Source organism: Pongo abelii, chromosome 14 (assembly GCF_028885655.2).
Source record: "Pongo abelii isolate AG06213 chromosome 14, NHGRI_mPonAbe1-v2.0_pri, whole genome shotgun sequence".
NCBI lineage: Eukaryota > Metazoa > Chordata > Mammalia > Primates > Hominidae > Pongo > Pongo abelii.
The window spans coordinates 46,961,581-46,968,479 of NC_071999.2; positions in this window are offsets into that span (position 1 = coordinate 46,961,581).

Sequence of the window (6,899 nt, forward strand, 5' to 3'; positions counted from 1 at the left end):
TATTAATCTTTAGTAATATCTATAGGAGATCACCCATGTGCCACACATTTCAGTCATGAAGCTGGACAAGTGTTCTTTATAGGGAGGGGGGGAAAAAGGAAAATCATGGCCAGGCGCAGTGGCTCACGCCTGTAATCCTAGCACTTTGGGAGGCCGAGGCAGGCGGATCACCTGAGGTCAGGAGTTCGAGACCAGCCTGGCTAACATGGAGAAACCCCATTTCTACTAAAAATACAAAAAATTAGCTGGGTGCGGTGATGTGCACCTGTAATCCCAGCTACTCGGTAAGCTGAGGCAGGAGAATCGCTTGAACCCAGGAGGCAGAGATTGCAGTGACCTGAGATCGTACCATTGCACTCCAACTTGGGCAACAAGAGTAAAACTCTGTCTCAAAAAAAACAAAACCAAAACAAAACCAAACCAAAACAAAACAAACGAAAGTCACTGGTTCTTTGGTACTCCAAGACTGACCTCTTATTGCTCTTTTTTCCATTTTTTTGAGACAGGATCCGGCTCTGTCACCCAGGCTGGAGTGCAGTGGCATGATTACAGCTCATTGCAGCTGCTACCTCCTGAGCTCAAGCGATTCTCCCACTTTAGCCTCCCTAGTAGCTGGGACTACAGGCATGTACCACCATGCCTAGCTAATTTTTTTGTTTTTTTTGTAGTGACAAGGTTTCACTATGTTTCCCAGGCTGGTCTTAAACTCCTGGGCTCAAGTAATCTCCCTGCCTCTGCCTCCCAAAGTGCTGGGATTACAGGCATGAGCCACCATTCCCAGCCTCTTTCATTTGATGTATGCCTGCTGCAGAGCTGGAGAAGACAGGTGGGAGACAGGGGCTAAGGGGACTAGTTTGGAGAGAGAGAAAGGGCTGACCAGATAGATGGGTGTTTTTATTTTTATCCCTTTGATTACCAGTACGGATAAACATTTTTTCATAAGTAATTTGTGTTTTTAGTTATTATTTATCTAATTCTCCTTTGTGTATTTTAAAAATATTTTTCTAACTAATTTTAAGAGCTTTCTGCATACTAAGAATATTGACACTTTCTAGTAGGTTGCCAACTTACATTACTTTTTCCCTCCACCACACTTAGGCAGCTCAAATCCATGTGAGCAAATAGATTTAAGTAAGGAAGAAATACGAAGAAGACTATGGGCTTTTGAACCAGGCAAATCTGGGCTTCAATCATACTTCATCACTTCTAGTTGTATGACATTAGCCAAATTGCTATCTTTTCTGCACCTCAATATTTTCATCTGTAAAACAGATATGGCCGGGCTTGGTGGCTCACGCCTGTAATTCAGCACTTTGGGAGGCCGAGGCGGGTGGTCACGAGGTCAGGAGATCGAGACCATCCTGGCCAACATAGTGAAACCCTGTCTTTACCAAAAATACAAAAATTAGCTGGGCGTGGTGGCACGTGCCTGTAATCCCAGCTACTCGGGAGGCTGAGGCAGGATAATCACTTGAACCAAGGAGTCGAGGTTGCAGTGAGCCAAGATCGCTCTACCGCACTCCAGCCTGGCAACAGAGCCGAGACCCTGTCTCAAAAAAAAAAAGATATGATAGTACTTAATAGAGTGTTGTGAGGCTTCAATAACAGATGTAAAGTGTCTAGCAAAACACCTGGCACACAGTAGGTATTCAGGAAATGTTAACAATTCGAGTAACCAATCTTTAGAAGTTAGGCAACTCCATAATTTAAAATATTTTGAATGGGCATTAAATGTAAATTCAGTGTTTCTACATTCTTAAAAAATCTTGAGAAATTAGCAAAGGGGGGTGATGACCGCCATAACTCCCACCAATACCATCTTTCGTCACACAAATCATAGATAATGAGGTTGATGGATAATAAAAGACAGTTATGCTATTACATTTGGTTATTGTCATCACAGCTAACTTTGGTATGTTTAATATATAAGATAGTTGTTTTTATATTTTTAAAAAATTATGGTACAATATATACAATATAAAAATTACTACCTTAACCATTTTCAAATGTACAGTTTAGTGGCATTAAGTGCTGACACATTGTTGTGCTACCGTCAGTACCCTCCAACCACAGAACTCTTTTCATCTTGCAAAACAGAAACTCTGTGCCTATTAAATAATAATTCCTCATTCACCCCACTCCCAGCCCCTGCCCACCACCATTCTACACTTTGTCTCTACAAATTTGATTACTCTGATTACTCAAATACATTAGGGCTCTCCAGAGAAACAGGGTTTCTCCAGAGTCAGGGTTCTCCAGAGAAACAGAATCAACAGAATGTGATTTCAGAGAGAGAGAGAGAGACTTAGAAAGTATTGGCTCACACAGTTATGGAGGCTGACAAGTTCTGAGATCTGCACTTGACAAACTGGAGACCCAAGAAAGCCAATGGTATAAGTTCCAGTCTGAAAGCCAGCAGGCTCCAGACCCCTTCAAATCTGAAGTCAGGAAAAATGTGCTGTGCCAGCTGAAGCAGCCAGGCAGGAGAAGCTTCCTCTTACTGGAGGGAGAGTCAGCCTTTCTGTTCTATTCAGGCCTTCAGCTGAGTGGATGAGGCCCACCCACATTAGGAAGGGCCATCTGCTTTACTCAGTCTACGGATTCACATGTTAATCTCATCCAAAAACATCCACACAGGCATACCTAGAATAACGTTTGACCAAATATCTGGGTGCCCCGTAGCCCAGTCAACTTGACACATAAAATTGACCATCACATCATATAAATTAAGTCATACAGTATTTGTCCTTTTGTGACTGGCTTATTTCACTTAACATAGTGTCCTCAAGATTCTTCCATGTTGTAGCACATGTCAGAATTTCCTTCCTTTTTAAGGCTGAATAATATTTCATTTATGTGTATACTGCAATTTGTTTATCCATTCATATGTTGATGGACACTTGGGTTACAAACATTTTGGCTATTGTCAATAATGCTGCTATGAACAAGGGTGTACAAATATCTCTTTTAGCTTCTGCTTTTAATTCTTTTGGGTACATACCCAGAAGTAGAATTGCTGTATCATATGGTAATACTATTTTTAACTGTTTTAGGACTGCACCATACTGTTTTCCATAGCAGCTGCACCATTTTACTTTCCTACCATCAGCATGTGAGGGTTCTAATTTCTCCACACCCTCACCAACATTTGTTATTTTCTGTTTTTTTTTTAATCGCAGACTTTCCTAATGCATGTGAGGTGGTTATTAGTTTCTCTTGCACTTAAATGTTAGTCATTTTCTGTCACTTTCTGTCCATTTTTGTCACGTACTAGGCTTGTCACTTACTTTATGACCATAGATCCAGGTACTAGAGATGATGCTTGATACGGTAGGTAACTAGTTAGTACTAATTAGTGGTAATTTTCAAAACACAATATGGTAAATAGAGATTAGTGAAGAAATAGGAAGTGGTAGGCCTGGGGAAAACAGGCCAAAATAGGTGGCAAAGAGGAAATAGTCATGGTTGTGGGCAGTATGCTACAAAGAGATCTTTTTCTTGGAAACAAATGGTTACAATAAACAGTCATTTATATTTTTAGTTGAGAGTGGGAAGCAAGAGGGAGGAAAAGAAAGAGTGTAGTTCCTCATTATCTAATATGACTTCATGCCAAACACAGTGACCATCACTGGAGAAATAGAAATGTTAGCAAATGTATTTAGTATTAAAATGTAAATCTACCTCTGAGAACACAGATGACTCTTAACTCTTTTTCTAAACTACTGATTCTACACACACTCAACCTTTATAGCCTTTTCTCTATTACACAAGGGACCCTAAAATTTAATGGTAAATGATTTTCTAAATTCGTCATTGTGAACTATTTGTGTTACGACCAAATTGTGTGTGATATCTGTTTTCTTTTAAATTACTGAAACATGTTAAGTAAATCATTCTTTGGGCATCATGCATTGTGATTATTCATAAAGAAGGATTACTTTGTTTACGAGCATTTACCAAATCTTTAGTCAGAATATACAGAGGCCTCCAGGAGCCTAGATTAGATATAGGGAAGGGAAAACATATATTGGTGCTCACAGTAACTAGGAAAAGGGTCCTAGACAACATATGATTGAATTTAAGGAAATTGTTCCATACGATATTATTGAGTGCTTGCTATATGCCCTGTACTGCACTATTCACTGGGAAACCATAGTAAATAAGACAGTTTCCTATGGAACTTAGGACCTATTTAGTCTCCTTTATATTTAGAAGTTTGAGTTTGCCCTATTGGTTAGTGGTTTTCAAACTCTGCTTTGAAGCCTGTCATATAATCAATAATTTGTCTGGTCTTTGTCCTGGGTTCCTGGCACAAATAGGAGTCTCTTTATTATTCATGAGCCTTTGGGAACCTCTTCAGTTTGTGCTAATGAGGTGATTCATGGTGGAACCTAGATAGCTTCAGGGTGGATGCTGATCATTCCAGAAAGATCAACCATGTGATTAAAGAGTTGAGGCTTTGAACCATATGATATCAGCCAAGCCTCCTGACCTTCAGGAAGGGGAGGGGGATTGGAAATAGATCTCACTCATGTGGCCAAAACCCCAAAAAACTCTGGATGCCAAAGCTCAGTGGAACTTCCTGGTTGATGAACACCTCAACACACCAGAATGCAGAGTGGCAGAGAGTGTAGAATCTCTACATTTGGAACGCTCCAAGACGTCACCCTTTGCATCTCTACATTTGGCTGTTCCTGCCTAGTACCCTTTATAATAAAACTGTTATTGTAAATATAGCACTTTCCTGAGTTATGTGAGTCATTTTAGTGAATTATTGTGAGACCCATCCCCCTTTGGATTTGTAGACAGTCTGAAGTGAGAGCTGTTTTGCTTTGGACCAATGCCCTTTAACTGGTGGGGTCTGCACTGACTCCAGGTTGTTAGTGCCAGAATTGGAATGCACTATACCAGCTGATGTCAGAATAGAGCCCCTTCTTCAGTGGCTGCAAAGGAGGGGATTGGGAAAAACGTTTCATACTAGTTGTAAATTCTGTTCTCCATAATGGCCTCCTGGCTAGCCTTTGTTGAGTGATTACTAAGTATCAGAGCTGTTATTTCTGTTTTGCAAATGGGAACACCTAGGCTTACAGGGCATAAATAACTTCCCCATATATACATGTAAAGTAACTAGGGACTTGATTGTTGTGAAGAGAAGGTTAAATTCAAGAGCCATTGTGGAATAATTATCAAGTGGCTAATTACGTGTGAAAATCAAAAGAGAAAGACATCCAAAGCTAAAGTAAGATTGTGACAAAGGAAACCAGATTTTAGAGATATCGGTAACCACAAAAGACAAGGGATGCCGTTTTGAGAAAAAGTGGTGACTTTACGTAAAAAGAAAACAAAAATCTTTGAAGTTTAAAATGTGAGTGGAAAAGCAGGAGTAAGAAAAGAAGTATAATCCAGCAAGGTTAACTTGATGTTAGTGAAAGCCTTTGTTTCCTTAGTTTTATTGTTTTAATGCCAATAAAATGTGGATAACGACATCTAGCTCAGACAACTAGCAATCATAAGGATTCCAAGCTAGTTGCCCAGCATCATCTTTGACATATTTCACGTTCCTCACAAACAACGACTCCCTTTCCTTCTCCTTAGTATGCACTGTTAGAGCAGGAAGAAAATATGATCTGTGACCCAAAATAGAGACTCAACCATACCTGCCTGTTCAAAATCTACATGACTTATTAAGACCCTTTCACAAATCCAGTGAAATCCCAAAAATAAGGCAGAAATGCCATGATGTGTTTCATACTCCCTAGCTAAAAGTTGAGGGTTGCTGGAAAATCACAACCCATAACCACTGCAGAATAAAATTCAGTGCATATTAGAACATTGCAAACAATTTTTGTATGCATATTTAATAGTTATACACAGATAAACATTAAAATGAAATTATAAAATAAATAAAATAAAAATATATTTCTATTTAAAACATAGGTGCAGGTTTCTCCCTCACGTGACTGTGCACAAGAACACTGAATAACTGCGTCAGTCAAGTTCTATAATGAGGGTTCACTTAGGCACTGAAGGTTGTCTATTATCCCTGGTGCCTGACCATTAAATGCTAGGAATGGCACCCTGTCATTGTGAGACCCCCCACCACCAGATTTCTCAACTTCACCCTAGCCCCTGGTACTATTCCACCTGAGAACTTTTGCCCCAGAGCCTCCTTGCTGGGTACAGAGAGGGTGTTTCGGGCAAAGAACAAAAGTCTCCTTATTTACCTGGGCACAATATGATTCTTTCCCTTCCCAGTTACTTGTCACAATTTCTATTAGGTTGGTGCAAAAATAATTGAGGTTTCTGCTATTTATTGAAAGTAATGACAAAACCGCAATTACTTTTGCTCCAACCTAACAGCTAAATTATAGTCCTCACTATTCTCTGTGTGGCCACTGTGCAAATGTGAGCTCCACAAGGGCTGTAGGCCCAAGTTTGTCAGAGACCCTTCTCTGCACAGTTTCCTGAGTGGACCACCCAACTCTTGCTGGCCCTCTTTTCGCGGCCCTGCTCCTGCCTCCTGTGGCACATCCCACAGCCTTTGCTGCTGGGGTTGCCCTCCGGGGAAACAGCTGCAGGACTCTAGTTTGCCTGCATGCAACACAATATGCCCCTGACTAACAGGGAACTCCAGCACCTTGCTGAGCTTGGGGAAATGGCTGTGCCACTGCTAGACCCAACCCCTGTGCTTCCCTTGGGACCGTCCCCCTTCACTTGGCTTTGGGGATGAGAGGGACAGCATGCATGAGAAAAATGTCTTTTCTCTCCTCTTGAGACCTACAATCAGAGTAATGGCTCGTTTCCTCTCTCGCCTCCCCAGCACTTCTCCTTATACACTACAGAGTTTTAGATGGGGTGCCTGCTAGTGGTAGGAAGGCAATTCTGCCTGATTTACTAAA